We start from the raw sequence: 20,626 nt of genomic DNA on the forward strand, positions 1-20,626 counted from the left end.
AGGGGGAGGATTTAGCGTCCGAGTGGCAGCGCGGCAGTAACGCGGTGGCGGCGAAGACGACAGGGGTGAAAATGAAAACTGTTTTTTCTATTCCAAAATTCACCAATTGTTCATGTCAAGGGAGGGGGCTTTTATAACCTTCTCCTTAGACGTTTGGAATTACAATAAGAAAAAACTGAAAACTATTAAAAGAAAGAAAAGAAAATAAAAAGGGATAAACAGAAATTTATCTAGTTGGGGGGGGTCCCCTGTCGTTCCCCACTACACTCTTCAACAATGATGGAATAACTTACTTTTTTGTATTTACATAATCATTCACCATCTCTTGAAATATAAGTTTCTTCGCCCAAGTTTCTTTAAGCATTTCAAATTTTGGGTTACACCTAGTTTTCATTTCCTCATCATCTTATAAATCAATGTCGTTTGAGATCTATATAAAGATCTTCTTACCATTCATATCACAATGGGAGGAGAGATCACTCAAGGAGAGTCTTGCATGGTTACTTCTCAATTAGGACTTTTGGTCCTTTTAAACAAAATTTTTCATAAAAACTCCTTTAATAATATATTCTGACATCAATGAACCTTATCCAAGAAGCATTAGAGCCCCGTGTGCTACCCTAGGCAATGACTCAATTACACCAATAAACCTTAATTGTATCAATTAAATACACATTACATATTGATTAATTAATCTTGAATTGATTAACCCAGTTGATAAGCCAAGTTTCCAACACACCATGTGTCAATCTGCACTGTATTTTCTATAAGCTGAAAAATAGTTCATCAACTATTTCATGGAACATGCCTATCATCAATCATCATGTACATAAAATCTATCCACTATGTGATACTCCTAGAGTGACTTAGTCATGGTAAATTTTCAAGCCTCAATGGATCATCAAGGTAAGGTTTGATGACAATGAATAATAATAAATCATTTTTCATTTCAGGAAGGTGCCTAAATAGAAGCAGTTGGCTTGAAACCCAGACTGCAACTGTACTAGCAGGTGTGTGGTCACAAGCAGCAGCTGCAGGTGGATGTAACTTATTGGCAATGACCACACTCATTTTGTTATTGTTCAAAAGGAATACAATTGGGGAAATAATATTTAGCAGGATAAATAAAGGATTTTAATGACATTTTTTAGAGTTTTGAAGTGGGCTTTGGAGAGACAAAATAGATGATTATAAAAAAGAAAAAAATGGTAGAAAATAGCAGATGGAGAGTGAGAAAAGGAGGCAAAAGTAGAGGAAATGAATAAGAACGATAGATAAAGTTTGGATCTAAGTTCCAAAAATTATAATGATTGTATCTTGAAATCCCAACGCTAATTCCCTGTCATGGAACCTTATATTTTTTCAATATTAGGTATTTTTCTGGAAGAAGATGATTAACAAAGAATGAACACAAAAACCACTTGTATCAACCAGATTAACCAGTCCTAGAGCACATCTATAACGAGGGAAAGAGAGAAAATGAGAATATTTATACAATGGCATGATTCATAAAGTGTCATCGTATCATTTCCCAGTTTCTATCTCTATGTTGCTTCTTCCTCTTCTCACAATAGTAATTGGGCCCATAAATTGAACCCCCATGATTATATTTATGAGGGAAGTTAGAGGCTTCATTAAATGGACCCATGATGTTTTATGCACCCCACTAAATGATTCTTTGAAGCCTTAAACCAAAGCAATCCTTTTTAGCCCAATGGCACCATGATTTGACTTCAAGCTCACATAGAGGCCCTTAACTCATTTATAATTCTTCCATTTAGTAATTGTAAATATCTTGACACGTGGCACAAGGAAATGTTCATTAGTATAATAACTTTTTGACTTCTGATAAGACTACCAGAGTTAGTATAGAATCCCTCTAATATGGAAAAAATGAGATCAACATGAAGAGTATGAATATTAATAAAACAAAATATATGGGAAAAAGAGGAATAATGACAAATAAAATATATGGACCCTGGCTTTTTAACAACACAAACATTTGAACTGTTATAAAAAATAGAGATGCATATATATGAGTGAGTCAAGAAATGTCAAAAAGCATTTTGATTAATACCAATTTATTTTTTATAGTTTTTAACATGATATATTTACTCAATGCCAAGAATCAGCATGAAATTTAAGTATATAATATTTAAGGTTCTATTTGAGGCAAATGATAATATGTTGAAACAGCTAGAGCTCCATGATTGATAAACTCAAAATTAGGGTAAATTTATTTCATTTTGAATTCGAGTTTTATCAATAATATTTCTTAACTTTTACTCGTGAATAATTTATCTAGATAGCGATGATCAAGGATCATCTCTTCAGGGAAAAAATCTTAGGGAAATAACTCTTTCTATAGGGTGAAATCTAGAAGGTGGTAAGGATTAAGTATAGCATAAGAGATAATGATTGAATGAAGATAGTGATCACGATAGAGAGTAATTTTGGAAGATGGAATGAGTATCATACTACTAATGGATCATGATCAAGTGAGAGGGAACTAGAGCTTAGAATGGAGGAAGACGTGAATGGTGGCGGTGAGATGAGATGAGAATTAACGATAGGAAGTAGCTGATTAGGGTTTAATAATTCATGGTTCACTAAGTTAGGGTTTAATAGAATATGGGGGGATGGGAAGACGAGAGGGGATGAAGATAGTGAGATAGGAGAAAAGTGAGGACTGGAATGGGGAAGATAGTGATTTAGGTTTTCTTATATAGAAGGAGAGGAGACACGTGATGAGATCGTGATGGTGAAGATCAGGTGTGCAGTGGATGGTACATGATGATAGATAGGGACTATGATGAATGAGGATGGATGTTGATAATGGATGGGAGTGATAGATGATTCACCTAAATGTGGTGAAGAATAATCAATTTAAGTCAGGAGGCTAACCTTAGGTACCTCTGTTCCAATAGGATCAAGGCATCTTCCTGATCCAGTAATCTCCCCACTTCTCTGTTGATCATCTCCAAGCACTCAAGACACCAAGAGCACCCTTGATCGTCCTTCAAAACTTCACTTTCTTTCAATCTGCCACTCTAGGAGGAGGTAGCTTAAAGATGTTTTTTACAAAGATCGGGAGCTCGATCAATAGAAATGGATGGATAAAAAATATGAAGACGTAAGGACCCTTAAAATTTCAGCTCAATTGAAGTTTTGGATCTTCAGATATCAAGCTTCGAAGTTGGATGATTCCTATCCATTAATTTAAGCAAAAAAGTTCTCTCTCCTCATCCTCGTCAGCGCTGTCATGTCATTCTATTTGGGTTTGTCTCATAGTGACATTTAATGTGATGATTGGCTCAGATTCATCCGCATTATTCATGATAAACGGATCATGTTGCACCACGTGCCGCATTCTGAAAAAGAGACAAAGGAATAAATATTAAATATTTTATCTAATATGTATTAATCATATTATTGCGTCTGATGTGGCGGTGCATCAGTTTATGCCACATCATCTCGCTTCCTTTCAAAGATACTAACAGAATGACACATGTACGCCACATGTACATATGATGCCATGCGTCTCTTGACACACAATACAGCTGCAACTTTTGACCAGTCAGAAAAAAGTTTAAGTCTTTGCTACTCGATTTCTGCATAGCATTTACTGCAAAAAAGAACACTTTTTTATTGGCCAACATCATCCCGCACTGAAAATGCTAAGATAGAAAAGTGTTAAACATTAAATATCATTATGACATCGCTAATCATGATGCCATAACAAATCAAATGGCGACACATGACAATGTGGAAATAAAAGGGTTTAAAACATTACAAAATTCATATAAAATTATATTTAGTATAATGCTGTCCCAAAAATCATATTCTGTCTCAAAAAATTATTTTATCAGAATATGTTGTTGTAAAAAAATCTCTAAAAATACATAAACATGCACAGAATTGAGAAAATCATGCTAAAAATAGATTTAATCATTTTAAGCTTCATAATATGCATATAAGTGGTTTAAATTGCATAAATACGTAAATGTGACCAGATTAATGTACTAAAAATGCATGTTATCAATAATCCACTACATTTGTCACATTCATGGATGTGGAAGTGTGTCTTGTACATACAAACCTTGATAAACTTTCAACATGTTTCTAGAAGAAAATCCCATGGGAATTGTAATGATGAAAGACATTTGATAAATGATTATAGACTGATGATAGGATAAACCATTAAAATGGGAATAAAGGGGATATATATATTTAATTCTTGAAGATTAGGGCAGTATGTGAGTATCAAGAAGGAACTCAAGATGACATATAATTATGAACAAGGAAGGCAATGGCTCCCCATGTCCTACCCCTAACCTTGGGGTCGATAATAACACGTGAAATGTTGGGTTCATTCTATGCATTTACACATGTTATGCATTAAAATAATTATAAATGTGATGTCATGGTTAAAAAGATTAAAGCCAAATTTGGAGTTATAATATAATTTTTGTGAATTTTCTGACATCATATTCTGAAAGAATTTTTTTTATTGGCATATGATTTTTTATCAAATTCTCAGAGATACTATTTTTTGAGTCCAGAAGTATTTTTATTTATTTATTTGGCTTCTTATTTTCAATTTATCTCAATTTAAGAGAGATTTTAATGGTTTCATTAATGTAGTGTTCGGTGTTGCCATTTGATTCATCAAATGATAACGAATGATTGATTTTGTAATGGTTAGCGCAACTCATCATTCAAAAAAGGTGCCATTATGACATGGCTAATTGTGATGCCATAATAGCCAATCATTATATGACGCTAGTTTATTTTATATTTGTAGAGATGACACGTCCCACTAAAAAATGAATGAATTTAAATTTTAGCAAATGCAAATGTTTAGAGAGGAAACAATTTAAAAAGTCAATTTTATTTTTATTTTTAGAAGTCAATTGTTTAAATACTTAAAACTCAAAAGTTTCAATGGTACACATGGCGTAGACATGTAACGTCACCATTGGTTATACACTATGTAATGCTGACATGGGATGCAGAAATGTGTCCATATCACACAATGATTGAGATTCTCTTCGGTTTTTCTTATAAGAATGACACTCGTCAGCCTGTCATATAATAAAAGTAAGAACATTATTGTCTTTTTCTTCCATGCATGATACTTGACATTATAAGAGTTGTTGTTCATAGAAGGCGAGGGGATCACACAAATAATTAAAGAGGAACATCTTAAGACTTTCAAAAACCAACATAAAACAAGTAAGCAAAAACGCCGCTGATGACCAAAAAAAAAATGGACATCCAGAATGTATCCAACTTTAGATCTTGATATCTGACAATCTGGAAGGCTGGTAGAGCTGAAACTTTGAGGGTAGCTTTATCTTTACCCCCCATTTTTATTCATGTTATCTGATGAAAAAATTGAACTGCGGATGTTTGTAAAAATAATCCTTAAAATTTATTTCTACATGTGTGGGCTGTTTGGAAGAGATTGAGTTTCTAAGATCCATCAAACTCACCCTTGGTGTCATGGGTGTTTGAAAAGAGGCAGTAGAGAAAATGGGGGCTCAACTGCACTCCCAAATCACCATGATCGCAGAACATAAGGATGTACCATGAGTGTGTCACCTTTCCTTGGTTTTTCTCATCATCAACATTAGCATTCGTCCATCCCATCATCTCGTTACACCATCTCACAATGTTTTTACACATTTAGATCACATCTTTATAGATTTTGTACAAGTGTCTCTGTATTTTGTGATTTTTATATAAAAATTCTAGTGAAAAAACTAAATATTTAAATAAAAGAACAAGTTTATTTTTTTAAAAATCTACTATATTTACATTATAACTTCACCCCTGCATTATTGGTGGCAGCTTTGGGTACCTCACACAAATCAGGCAGCCAGCCAATAGGTGCAAAATCATGCGATAAGTGATGGAGTTCAGTTGATGTAATTGTGTACAAAGCACACTGTAACTTTTGCTACACGAGTAAGTATTTGGAGTGTTTTGATAAGGTGGAAATGTATGTATCTTGGTTATCTTTCTAGATGACAACCTAGCAATAGAAACGAGATAAATGGTGTTTGTCCTTCTTGTTCTCCATATTAATATACTTGAATCATTTCTAAGAACCAAGAAAATGGATGCAGTAAGACTTCCAACATTATACCGGGATGTAAGTCAAGGATGGAATATAAAGGGTAGGGAAGAGAATTTTAAATTGTGGAGGCCAAATGGTCTTATGATCTCAGCCCTTGGATCTAATTCCAGGGAATTAGAAGGCTTTTATATACTGAAATTAATCCAAATTTTATCTTATTTTCTAATATGAAAGCAGCTTTCATATTCAAATTTGTGGAGTTAGTTCCACAAATCGTGCCTCCTTTTTACATGGTATATAAAGAGAGTTAAGTTTGTCATTTTGTCCTCATTGAATATTGGTCCTCTTATTTGATCCAGGTCATGGCTTAGGCTTCTCCTTATCCCATTTTCATTCATGATGTAATATTTCATGTATCTAAATTATTTATTTTGATAAAACTCCAATCAAATAATAAGAATAATTTGCTGATTCTCTTGAATCAGGTAATGTTAATCTCGAAATCAATTAGCTAGGACTCGATATGTAATTTAAAATTGTCCATTTCAAATAATAAATAATTTATAAATAATAAATAATTGAGTATGACATAATAATACATAATTATCACTATCAATCTGATGTTAACATCCTAATTACAATACTCCAACAAGTCTTAGCACACTTTTAGTAACAATTATTCTAATGTGATTATGTAGTCATTGTGGGATTTTCTCTCTGACATAATCAATAATATTAATTTCCATTTTACGTAAGAATACAATGACACTCTTTGCCGCATTCATTTTTTATCTATGAATGAATTCCATAATGGATGAAAATAAGCAGATAATTATTCATTTAATTTTTTGTGAAAGTATTCCCTTTTTCTATCGGGACAGTAATATCTTCAAAGCATGTGAATAAGAAATTTATTGTGACTGATGGTTTGGTAGAGTCTCAAACCTGTGGGACGAAAAGAAATGATTTCTTTTGTGGAAGTTTTCTCAATTGAAATAAAATTAATAAAAAACTTTTCACTGATTTAATGATAATTATTTTGATACAGAAACGATGATAATATATTTAAATTTTATTTTTAATATTACACCTTGACATTTAATGGAATGAAGAATAATTTAACTAGGGATGAATAAAAATATCATGCTACTGAAGTATTCTAGTATGATTCAAGAAAGACGAACAATGTCTTATAGCATGTCATCTCCTATCTACTAAAAACTTGTCTTTGAAGTTGGTTGTGTGCCCAAATGAAAAAAAAATCATCATATAATATTTATTGTGCCATGCCTATTTTTTTGAGTTTCAGAATACTGTAGGATGGTTCTTAGACCAACTTTGAAGTATAAATTTGTTCATACGACTATCAATTATCTCTCACATGTATTTTTAAATACGTGCATAAACCTTTGTTTCTAGGATTTATTTTTCAATAGCTAGTGGAATTTCTCAGGGAGTTTAAAAATAAAAAAATTGAAATACTATGAGAAGTGAAGAGAGAGGGTGAATATACGTAGGGACACTTCAACCTCGCATGGTGAATATCATTTCCTGATTTGTGTCTAAGTTCATTAAAACAAAATATATGTGCTCCAGGGCCATGCACATATTCAAGTCTTATGCACATAATCTCCTCTTGTTGAGCCACCTTCGTCCATTTTTTCTTCTCTGTTACCTATATGTATCCATCTCACACATTCAGCCTTTCCGTATCAAACATAATTTCATTGTGTCACTTATCTATATAGGAGCCCATCTCACGCTCATTCCTTACTATTATGACACTCTTTACTCCATGGGTCTTGTATATATAACTCTTATTAGTCAACTTCATTTGTTTTTCTGATCTTCCTAAGGGAAAAACATTATCCTAATAAGAGAAGTAGGTTTCATGTTTGTGTTGCTACTCTCATATTAGATATACCTGACCAATGACACTTTGCATATCATGATTTTTTGGGGAATTCTAGCACAATGCATGCATTTCTTCTGGACTTTGATGTTTTATGAGTAAATTGTTTGAGATGTTTTTTTATTTCATCTGCCCTTTTAAAAATGAAAAAATAAAAATAAAAGGAAAAAATATAAAAAAAATTCAGGGTTTTCTATTATTAGGGTTTCTTTTACTCTCGTAATGAACTACCCATCACTTGCCTCTTTGAGGTTACACTACCTATTGGAGAATCATCCTAAGAATTATCTTTTTATTTTCTCTTTATTCCATTCTTAGACAATATTGGGAGTAATAAATCCATGAGGTGTTTACACCATCCAAATGTATTTTATCATTTATTTGTGATTAATAAAGCACAAAGCATGCACATCATATTTATTCCTAATTCATCAAAGTTATCGGTTTATGAGACTAAACCCACTTTAGCCAAGAGAACCATGTGGATTATTCTTAATATTTTAAATATTTTTTATTGAAATGCTGGGGTTTAGTAATTAAAATATTACAAATTAGGATGGAACTTTAATTTTTTGGTTGAACTATTTCTTAATGCCACAACCATGCCTCAAAGCACCTCATTACCAAAGTCACATTATTTTTTGTCCACATCACAGTGCCATCCAATTCTACCTCTCAACACACACCACCCGCAACTGATGCTGCGTAGATCTCACGTGAATGTAAATTATGTACTTTAACTCATTTTTACCCTAAAAATACCCAAAGTAATCCTACAGTACTATAGAATTAGCATTTATTATTTTAAAAACTAAATATTTATTTTCAATCAGTTTAATTTCACTTTCATCAGATGAATTCCCACAAATTTTCTAATACCTAAAAAATGTTTCTGATGATAAATTCATAATTCCAATTCATACTTTGTGGTTAGACCTATGCCTTTTACTTTACTATGTGGATACTTCTATTTTTAAACTAAATTTGGACCATAAATATCATTTTTTACCTCAATTTGGCTTATTGAAGTGTCACACCTAGGAGGGTTTTACATGTATGATAATTTCTGAACACCTTCTAGAGCATGAAGTGTAGGTTGATACCTCACAAGTTGGAAAATTGACTTATCAATTAAATTAAATTAATTTTTGATTAATTAATATTCTTCTATTAGAGCTAATTAGTTAGATTGGCCTGTAAAGGGTTATTGGGCTTATGGAGCCATTAAATAGACTAGTACACGGGGCTAGAGGGTAACACACTTGATGTTTGGGTACAATGGTGAAAGCCCCAAAAAATTATGCCCATACTAGTATTTCATTGGGCACCCTTCCTTATTGTCATTCTCTATTTTGTTAACTTCCCCTCCTAGGTGACTATATTTGCTAGATGATCGTGTTGAAGTGATATGACACTTGTCAATGCGAATACGAGGAAGTTTGACATTCTGAGATTTTGTGCATTCATCTACGAGCCAAACATGCGAGCGGCTTGTGATGATTAATTTGAGAAACCAAAAGGATTGCCTATTTGATGCCAAGGATGTGTCATTTGTTAGGTTTTCTTGAAAGGTTCATTACAATTCCTTCATGTTTTCAATTGAGTGAATCATCCTTGGATTGTTGACGATGGCCATGAAACCCTGCAATGATGGGGGGGAGCAAAAATATGGGTTATGGGGGGGGGTGTTAGTTTAGGTGGCCAAGGAATAACCTAAGAGGGGGGGGGGGGGAATTAGGTTCTCTATTTATATTCTATTTTTATTTTAATTAGCCTAGTATTTTTCTACTTTAGAAATGAGGAAGGGGAAATGGGAGACACAGTTTTTTTTTTAGACAACTTAGGCTAATTCTTAATGCTGTTTGGGGGTATCCGTCATGACGTGATGATGTACCCTAACCAAGTTTGTGTGAATGACCCCCCGCCCCCCAAGCAAATCACTCGAAAATAGGGCCGAACAAGGATATCAAGAAAGAAAGAAAAAGTCAATGAAGCTTTGTTATCCTCAATTCTCAAGGGCTTCCACGGAATGACGTTGCTTAATCTACTTCAACTTAGCACCCAAAGCCTTCTTCTTATGGCCCCCAAAGCCTTAACCTGAGTGATCATAAAGATCTATCAATGATAGTATATTTCTGAATAATGTATTCAACTCAACAGCACTTAGTATTGATGGCTACTCAAAATAGTATTCAAGAGAATGATCAATTTTAAGTATTTCAACAAGAAAACTTTTATGTATGAATTTTATTAATTCAGTGATAAAGATTCATAAATATAACTATGACTTCCCTTCAGGAATACCTCCTTGTTTGTGGTCTGTTCTTTCTTCAGTCCTTTTCTCCTCCACATTTTTCTTTGGATAAAATTCTCGATTCGCGTTTGACCTTTGATGCTTAGAATTCAAATATCTTTTTCAGGAGGTAACCATTCCCACCAGGGGCTCTAGGGCAATTAACAATTAGCCCAAATGGGCTTTAGGGCAATTTACTTTGGACTGCTACTCTTCCCTTTAGACATGCCATTTGTTGAGCTAGTGGAAGGTGGAATCTACACTGCTTGAGATGCTTTGTAGTCCATTCTCTTCCACACACTAATGAATGATGTGTGGCATGATTGTGAGTAGATGTCATATCACTGCATTGTCCACGTTGTTTCAATGAGCCCGATGAGGCAGACAGTGCACGATAGTGATACATTCAGAATAATAGAGGAATAATATAAATCAGAACATGAATTTATCCAATATGAAGCACACATATGTAGTGTACATCATCTCCCCCTGTTCAATTGACTTTTCCCAATCCACGCAGGGAAGTCATGTAACAGGGAAAATAGAGTAAAGGGTATACCTGAACGTGTTGCTGAATTAAATTTCATATCAAAGTTGGAGGATAAGCGAAGCATTACTCGATGAAAAAATACGAATAAAGAAAACAAATAAAAAAATAAACTGGGTCCCATTTATCTAATTCTAACTTTAATTTCGCTCTCGTAAAATCTACAGAGATAGTTAGAGTGGCAACATATTAATAACTGATACATAAATATGATTGTAATGAAAGGAGGAAAAATATAGTTCCCAAAAAATAAGAAAAACCGTCATAAGTTATATATAAACTATTACAAAAAAAGTAAGATAGTCTTGGATTTCCTCTAAAAAGACGATCAAATTTTAATTGTCACCAAAACTCTTCATAAAATTCATGGAAGATATGCAATTCCTTACTAAATAAAATTGTGAGCAAATATTAAACTAAAACAGTTCAGGTTCACAATCATCAGACGACAATGTACGTCGATTGTGTACCTTGGACTCACACATTCTGTTTGCCTACTCCATTCAATTAAAAATTACATAATCTACACTACATTTTCCTCTCTCGTTCCACCCATGTCACTCACTAGCTCTTAATTAGTTTTAATGACTCACTTGAGATATCAAAATGTATAATTTTGTGCAATTCATTTTCCTAGATACACAAATTATTCACAATTGAACTGGACCACAGAAGACCCGAATCCCAAAATTGTAATTATCAAATAAAGAGAGACTTGCGCAATTGTACTCTAGGGCTTCAAGCCCTCGCCCTGGGCCTATAAATACAACTGCAGCCTTCTATCGAAATCATTCCTCTCAAGCTGCAGCTGCGGGTCGTTCCATCTTATAGCGTGAGTTCTTGCTTGCATTCTATTTTTCACGATTTCTTTCAGCCTTTTCTACATCAACAAGTCATTCGTCTGTTGATTTGATGCATATATTGCCTCTTCTTTCGGCTTCGAGACGAGGGAGGTTCTTCTGATCCTCCAAACCTCTTGTTGGTCTTGTTCTGGGGGCAAATATTAACGATGCCAAGGCTAGGGCGACGCATTTACCCCGAGTAAGTTCTAGTCTTGGGGCTGATCCCTAGTTTGGTTTAATTTATTCCTATTTGCCCCCTTCCGATCTCTAGGTTTTGTTCGTTAGATTTTAATCGTCAGATATTATGACGGGGGGTGATTTTCAGGGTGAAATCCCCCTTACCCTAGTGGAGTAGACCGATAATGTCTACACAATCCTCGGTTAACGTCGTAATTAAGTCGGCAGAAGTTGTTGGTTGATTAGCAAAGTTGCTTTGGTGGCTTCGCGGATTGATCACCTTCCTACGACGGTCTCATATTCCATCGCCTTGAGTAGCAGCGTCGCTGCCTTTACCTTTTGGGACTGGCCATGAGACATATATTTCTTCGATAACTTAGTAGTATTTTTCAGCTATGAGAACGCAGGAGTTTCCGTGTTTGGATCTTGACGTATAGTGGATCTGAGCAATTTTATTTTTTGTCCTGCCAAATTGATCTTCAGTTACACTCACCTGGTTATGAAGCATAATGATTAACCGGGCCCTTTAAACTGATAAATTCAAGCAGTAGAAGTCTTCCGTTTTGATTTCGATTCTTGTTCAATTTATTTTCTTCGGATTACCGTAGACCTGAAGGAGCATGGGAGAAGTTGAATGACAAGCTTCGAAGCTGCTGATTAGAAATCGCATTCACTGTATCATTATTATAAAGTACAACCATATAATTGTTTAAGTAATCATGAATACCGTAGTCAGTTTCACATGATTTTGGAATCATCACTATCAAATAAATTTTTTGATCATCACTGCAACTAGCGACTAGAATCACTAAAAATATATCATCTCTTAATTTTTTTGGGTGTATAGGATTTTGGACAATACTTGTATCTAGCCCTCCTATCGTTCGCTAATTATTATTGCAGGAGCCAACTGTTCATAGATAAAGATCAGGAGAGATCCTGAAATCTAATTAGACATTTCCAGTATCTTTAAGAATTAATTTACACACATCAATTTCATTAGTAATCCCATTCAAAGATAAGAGTAAAGTCAAAGCATGCGTGTAATGAATAATTATAATGTGACTATCTTCCTTACTGCACATTATATAGATACATGCTAAACAGTCATTTTCATAGGAGGGATAATGTATGCTCATGTGAAATTTTCAGATAGAGTAACATGATCTATTCCTTCTCATGTGATGACGATGCTTTATATTGCAACCATGTGTGTGAAGACACTGATGAAGGATTGGCGTGCTGCTAAGTCAGATTTCAGGGTTTTAACCTAATCATTGTGAGATTCTGATAAATATGCAATAGTACTTAATAAATATACCTTTAATTCACTTAATACCAATGCAACCATGTGCAAGAAGTCGAAACACTGAGAGGCGAGATAATTAGATTGATTTTAAATTAGTTTTAATCCTAAGAAAATGGAAATTAAGAAGAGAATTTGAGAGTAGATGAGAGGAATAAAATGGAATGACTAGGTTCTGTAAATGAGTTATATGAGCTCTTAAATCCTCTTCTGAAGATTTACGAACTTGTAACAGAGGAAGAAAATGTGGTTAAGGGTTTGTGGATGATGAGAATGAAGAGAAAACTTTAGAAATCCTAACACTACGATATCCAAATGTTTACCTCCTTCAGTGGTCCTCCCAGTCTAAATCTCTCTTCATGAGCCCATACATTTTAACCGGAGCTTGGCATGTTGCAATTGGCACAAAGATTGAAGAGGAGAGGAAGAAACACACTTTTTGATGAAGACAAAAACTCGACTTTGGCACTCCAAGGTCTTGTTTCTGAATGCTGGCTCTAGGGCAAGGAGACAAAGAACTACTCCGAATTTTCAAACTTCTGGACCTATTTAGGGGCTATCCAATTAGTTAGATTGAAGAGTGTGTGAGAGGGGAACTGCCAAGAAAATAACAGCCACAAAATCATTCGGAATTAGGACTTGTGCCCTTTGAAAACACCCCTTTTTTGAAAATTTTGGGCATTTTTTGCGATATCTCCAGTCTTTTCTGGCGGTCCATCAGATCATGATCACCGAGATGCAGCCGATCGCTCCACATGATGCAATCTGATTGGTCAGGCACTTAAGAGACGGTGGAAGAGATATCAACCATTGGATTGATCGCCATCAACAGCAGGGAGCTTTATGGCCGTTGGATTGCCACACGATGATCGCGAGTCATCATGTGCGTCCGATCTGATGGACACTGGCGCAGCGCGTGAGATGAAGCCACGTGTCCATCTGACAAGGAAACTTAAAAAAAAGATTTTACCATCCGACGGTGATCGAGAGGCTTCCAGGAGCACCATGTGTCCCTACACAAAAGAGCATAAAATAGTTCCACATTGAATTAATTTTGCGTGATTTATGCGAATATATTCTTCACAATGTCAGATATTTTGAATTCATGCTTTAAGCACACTATGCATCTTCCTGAAGTCGGACTTGCATGCTCATGCACACACACACGTCCACACATGCATGATCGCCCCGTGTGCCTACTGTTGACATGGCAGCATCGTAAGCCTGGTGGATAAGGGGGCCCTTTTTTTGAGTTTTTTTTTTGCGCCTGAAAATTCCTGAACGAATCTTAAATTCAAAATTAAATATATCTTAAATTAAAACTTTCACTAAATTAATCCTCATTAAATCTATTTTGTAGTTTGATCAGAATTTACCTCAAAAGGCCCTTAATTTGGTGCAAAATAAGCATTCAAGTGGAATTACCCAATATCGGTGAAAACTACATGAAAACATGATGACATGCAATATAGAGGAGTAAATTATGGTCTAAAGTGCATATTTAAGCATGAATTAACATGCACAATTTGCATGTTATCATATCCCCCAAGTCAAATCATTGCTAGTCCCTTTTAAAGGTGCCTATAATTTTCTTTTAAATTGCCATAGAGTCCACTGCAGAAAAATGTCGTCAGTTGATCCTAAGTGTAAAAAAAATTATCAGCTAGATCATCGATTGCCTTTTCCACTGTCCATGATAATGTGACGCCATCAGTATGTTGCCCTCTTTTGATAATGAGCCTCTCGACAGATATTATGCTATAGGAGTGAAATGATACTCAAAGTCTCATGAGTGGAGATATTTCTTCACCCTCTCGATGTACTGATAACTCAGTCCTTCGTTTTTGGAGGCTACTTAGTGTATTTGGACTCCCCCCAACTCATTTCCCTCCAAGAGTGCATTGCAAGTGCGTTTCCTACTGTGTAATTGATGAATCAAGAGGCTGAAGAATAATAATATACTGCATGGGATAGATGAGGCTAATATATAAAGGCTAATATATAAAGTATGTAAAATGTAAGCAATAAATTTCTACTCATAACGCTACTATCCAAGGATAATATGCATGCATAATGATGGACTAAGTGGATGGAATGAATGGGGTGGATGGTGAGATGGAGTAGGAGGAGGTGATATAGAAGGGATAAGAGAGTAAATGGTAGAGGAGTATAAGAAGACTTTCTGGAATGTAAAATTTTATCTTTTGCATATGCATACTCTGAGTCATAGAATATAGAAATAGTGAAAGTGTCTCTCAAAGAGTAATAGTATTTTTGAGAATGATATCAAGGAATAGTGAATACATCATTATTTGAATGGTGTGTGATGGATGGATATGTACTCATCATGAAGGATGGAGAGTTTCTCATGATGGATGGTTATGTGCTAAGAGATGACTGTAAAATGGTGTTTATTGCTAAAATCACCATTGGATCAAGATATAATAATGTAAGGAAGTAAAGATTGATTATTTGACTTGATGATAAATGGAGATGTGGAGAGAAGTAATGGAAAGTGGCATGGTGAATGTGGACGAAATGGAATGTAAATATGCACGATATCACCTGGGATTACAGTATCACAAATGAGGCTGGAAATAGGTAACTAAATAGTGTGGAATACCGTGGAAAGTCCAATCACATGAAATAGGTAAATCAAGGGTAATACTCTATGCACTCTTAAGAGTATTTGAAGTGGTACGGAGTCCCTACACTAAGTAGGTTTAGCTAACACCATGGTAAGGAGGAAATACTCACATCTCGCTTTAAAAACACTCCATAACACCCCTAAAGCATGTCAATCCAGAGATAACTCACCCCTAGGGGAAACCACTAAATAATGAATTGGATGCTCTAGATTTCACATTTAAGTACCACCAACAAATCCAGATATCAACCCTTCAGTCACAGGGATCTCAAATGAGACACTCTTTAAGGTAAACTTAGGGGATTCTAAAGAACAAGCAATAACATATGAAAAAATTAATTTTAACACATGCATAGCAATCCAAGAAATTATTTAACCTCTGAATTCTCTCCTTCCAATTAAAACATGCATAGGCCTTGATGCATAAGTTTGAAAGGAAGAAACATTCAAAGCGAACAATCGCAAACAGTGCAGCAAATCCAGCAATCAACCCGTCACTCACAAGAATCTCAAATGATACCCATCTCTGAGGTAAACTTGGGGGATTCTAAAGAACAAGCAATAACAAATGTGAACTTACTTTTAAAATATGGATATCAATCCTAGAAATTACTTAACCTCTAAATTCTCTCTCTCTCTCCCTATATAAGACATGCATAGTGTTGGATTCTGTGCCTTGGTTCGTCCATGGAAAACACGTTCCATGGATGTGGAAGCGTGTCGATCTATTCACAATCAATCTTTAAAACATAAATATTGAGTTTAACTTTTTGGGTAACTTATTCCACCCTTGACTTTGCCGCTCCGAGACCATTGTGAAGCTGTTCATGCGTCAGGCCTCCAGAAGTATCAACGCGATCATTCGACGCTTGGTCTCCACCTCTTCCTCTTCAACTCTTCTTGGAGACTCTCCTTGGTTGATCTAGAGAATGAAGAAAGGATGGGGCTTTCAAATCAGGCTTGGATGGGTGCTTAAAATGAGACCCCTTTCCCTCTTTATATTTCACTTTAGGTTTTTCTCAAAAACCTCTAAAGTAAAATATATCCACCAATGCCCTTATGACCTTGTGCATGTGACCCTCTAGGCCCCTGTATCATTCTAGTTAATAACTTTAATGACCCAATAATATCTATTGACCAACCTTATTAATTAAATATATCAACATATAGATTGATTAAACAAGGATCGATTTAACTCAATCGATGCGTTAAGTTTCCAGCCCGTGGGTGCCAAGCTACACCTGGTGCTCTAGAAGATACCAAGTAGTCTCGAACTCTCTCATGGAACCTTTTACCATCATCGGTTACCATAACTTATTTGAATCCCATGATTAGAGGCTCGTAAGTCATAGTCAAAACGTAGTCGTCCATTCACGAGATGTCCTTGGTGTCTCAGGTCAGTGGATCACTTATACAATCGTGACTTGAACCAACCTGATTGATGTTTAGGTATAATACGAATCAGGGATTCGTACGGATCAATTCAGTGAAATCTTTCTCCAAAGAGCACCCACTATCTGTCCTTAGTGTCGTCACACTAATAGCCACAGGGTCAACTATACTTATCAGATAAGTAGGATCAGCTAGTGCTATTCTATCCGGATAATTCGGTGTCCATCTCGATTATCCATCGAATAGGAATATTTAGAATACATGTTTAAAGACTAGTGATCATTATACTATGATCTCATCATAATTCACTAAGCAATTGCACGTATGCATGAACTTCATTTTAAACATCACACGGAATAATAATGAACACAAATATTTTATTCAATGAATTTATATAAACATGATAGTGTGATTCGCTTGACAACCACATAATATCCATCACATAGACCGCAATGTATAAGCATGAAAGGAGAGAAATTCAGAGTGAAGAATTGCAAATAGTGGGGCATGCATAATGAAGATGTTGGAGAGTGTTAGAGTTGTAAATCAGCTGCCCAGAACATCCTGTAAAACAAATGCGTTTGAGTGTGCCTCTGAAAAACAAAATAACTAAAATGAAGAACAGTAAAAAGAACTCAAGCAAAGAAATAAAACTAAACGAAAAGAAACATGAACCAATCATGAGGTTTGTTGTGGGTCTAGGGTTTCGATGGCTTCTTGAAAGAGATTGATATGGGCTGAGCTAGCAAGGAAGAATCTATGCAAGGTTTGAGCCTTTGATCATTGTGATGTCGTACATCGTCTAAAACGTCGTCCGGTCGACACCGAATATGATGGTTCGATGCCTTTAAGAGGTAGTGGTATCGAACGTCGACGGTGTCGTCGTTTGACGGATGCAACCCTAATGGGTTATGTAACTACTATGTGATGAATGGGTGTCCTACGTGTTGTACGTGCAGACTCCGACTCGAGGGAGGCGCAGAGCTCTAAGCTTGGACGGGGTCGCCGGGTGATGGCGACAGTGGACTCTTGAACCTCGTCGGAGCGACGAAGGCATTTACGGCCAAACAAAATCAATCAGTTGGGCTCGCACGTAATGGGCGATCTCGTCCATACCGGTAAGACACTCAAATGCCATAGTTTTCTCTCAAAGCCTCTCTCACCTAACTAGCCCGAGCACGGTGGAGTCAAGATGAAAGTAAACTACAAGCGGTAATTAAACAAGTGACAGGAGAAGATGGCGTACCTCGTTGGCGTGGCTCGAGGTGCAGAATTTGTTGACAATCAGCGGCAATTCGGAGCGGGCGGAGCGGAGAGATGCCGGAGAGGAGATGGCGGCTCGATGAGAAAACAATGATGTTGGAGCTATACGTAAAGGTTGGAGGAGAGGTAGATACAGCTGAGGATAAGACGGTGGTGGGGAGGCCCACTACGGCAAAACGGCTCAAGTGGGCTGGCTGGATCCAGCGGTGTTCCGATCGACACAGACAGGGTCAAACAACAGAGGCGAGCGTGAACTGGCAACCGTGAGTGATCGCGAGTCTAGGTAGTTGGCCGGTGAGTGGTGAGGTGGGGATGACACAGCGAGACACGCACAATCTGTCGGAACGAGGCGACGGGGCCGTTCATAATGGCGACCCTCTCCCAGCTAGTCCAGTGGACTGGTCGCTCCTCCACGTCCAGAGATGGCCTGCTCAGATGTAAGCACAGCCAATTAGCCGTGCAGGAGGTTGCCAGGTAAGGAGTTATCGTGGCAACATCAAGCTCTTTGAGCGCGGGGAAGATCTGTGGAAAGGGTACCGATCACACTTTCAGAGTCTCCCTGATGTAGTGGCCACAGAGGAAGTCGTCGGTGGAGATCGGTGGAGGGACTCCACTGGCATGCCTAGAATTCCACAATGTGATTTTCCCCATTCAGAAACATCCTGACGCCGTAGGAAGGGTGAATGACTCACAGGATGGCAATTGGAGTGGCAGATCCGCATGCAAAATTGGGCGCACGTCAGTTGTTGACGCTGCAACGATCGGAGGTGGGTCGCTTGGTGAGTTGGGGGAAATTGAACCCTCCGACTGAGCCAAGGTGGGGAATAGCTTCGAAAGTCGCTCAAGCTTCGATGGGGAACAGCTACTGTGATTCCACCTCCTTCCTCTCTTTCTCAATCCTCTTCCTTCTCCCTCTTGTCCTCTCCTTTTTTTTTTCTCTCTAGAATGAGGGGGTTGGCCAGAACAAAACAACAGTTCAACTTCTCTTTTTTTTTCTGGTATAAGGAACAAGGGCGCCCCCTCGTCCCTTATAAAGGGGAAGGTCAAAATGGGCCCCTGATTTGGGTCAACAAAAGGGAGAAGGGTCCATTAAGGGGGCCCATATATAATGGGACCCTCATTACAAGAAAGAAACAAGGGCACAAGGGAGGGGTTCCAAATTGGTTAAGAATCCCTCCTTGTGACGACGATGAAGGAAAGATGGGACGTGTCACGAACATGATGAAAACACACGAGGAGACGAAAAAACATAAAATGCGAGAAAGAACGATGAAAAACAAACACAATAAATTGAGCGATTTCACTCGATCTTCTACGATGGCGGCGGGCGGTGCGGACAACGTCGTCGACGATCCTCGATGGCGTGCAACATCACATTGTGGTGGTGACGATGTCAACGTATCGACACCGGACGCGTCATCACCGTCATCTAAAGTCAACACTACCGCTGAAGACATGCCGCCATCGTCACCGGATCAAGTCAACACACTGGCATCAGGCACGTCTCCACCCACGCATGCCCCCTCACATGTCCTGACATGTCGCCAAAGGTAGATCCAGAACTGCCCACTGACGTGACGCGAAACCACGTAGGTCGTCACGTCGCTTGTCTTTATTTTATTTCTTTTAACTGTATTTTCTCTTTCCTCCAAGGCCTATATGTATAGGGCAATGTTTCAAGAAATAGTTAGGCAGTCATTATTCAAGAATTGAGTTTGTTTTAACTCTTCTTGGAGGACTGCCCATCCTCCCCTATCCCTTCTCCACCCCTACTATCGTCGTCGCCGCCGCCGTCGCCGTCACCGCTCGCCCTCGCTGGCCGCCCTCCTCCCCTTCCTCCTTTCCCCTCTCCATCTCTCTCTTTCTCTCGTTCCCTCTTGTCTCTCTCCTCTCTTCCTCTTCCTTCCCTTTCTTTCTCCTCTTCTACCTTCTACCATCCCTGCCCAGGGCCGCCCAAGGCCGCCGCCTAGGACAGCCAAGGCGCCCACCCAGGGCTGCCCAAGGCCGCCACCCAGGACAACCAAGGGGCCCACCCAGGGCCGCCCTAGGCTGCTGCCTCAGAATAGCCCTAGGCCGCCGGCCCAGGGCCACCGAAGGCCGCCGCCTAGGACAACCCTAGGCCTTTCGCCCAGGGCTGCCCATGACAGCCAAGGCGGCGGCCCAAG

At 37.5% G+C, this 20,626-nt stretch overlaps 1 long non-coding RNA gene across 1 annotated transcript; it reads left to right on the plus strand.

Moving 5' to 3' along the window:
* The first annotated feature begins 11,580 nt into the window (after positions 1-11,580).
* LOC144713632 (uncharacterized) lies at positions 11,581-12,424 on the plus strand. The gene is made up of 2 exons (XR_013584110.1): positions 11,581-11,875; positions 12,002-12,424. It is a non-coding gene; the product is annotated as an uncharacterized LOC144713632 (long non-coding RNA).
* Positions 12,425-20,626: the final 8,202 nt, after the last annotated feature.

This window comes from Wolffia australiana, chromosome 16 (assembly GCF_029677425.1).
Source record: "Wolffia australiana isolate 7733 chromosome 16, ASM2967742v1".
In the NCBI taxonomy this organism is placed as follows: Eukaryota; Viridiplantae; Streptophyta; class Magnoliopsida; order Alismatales; family Araceae; genus Wolffia; species Wolffia australiana.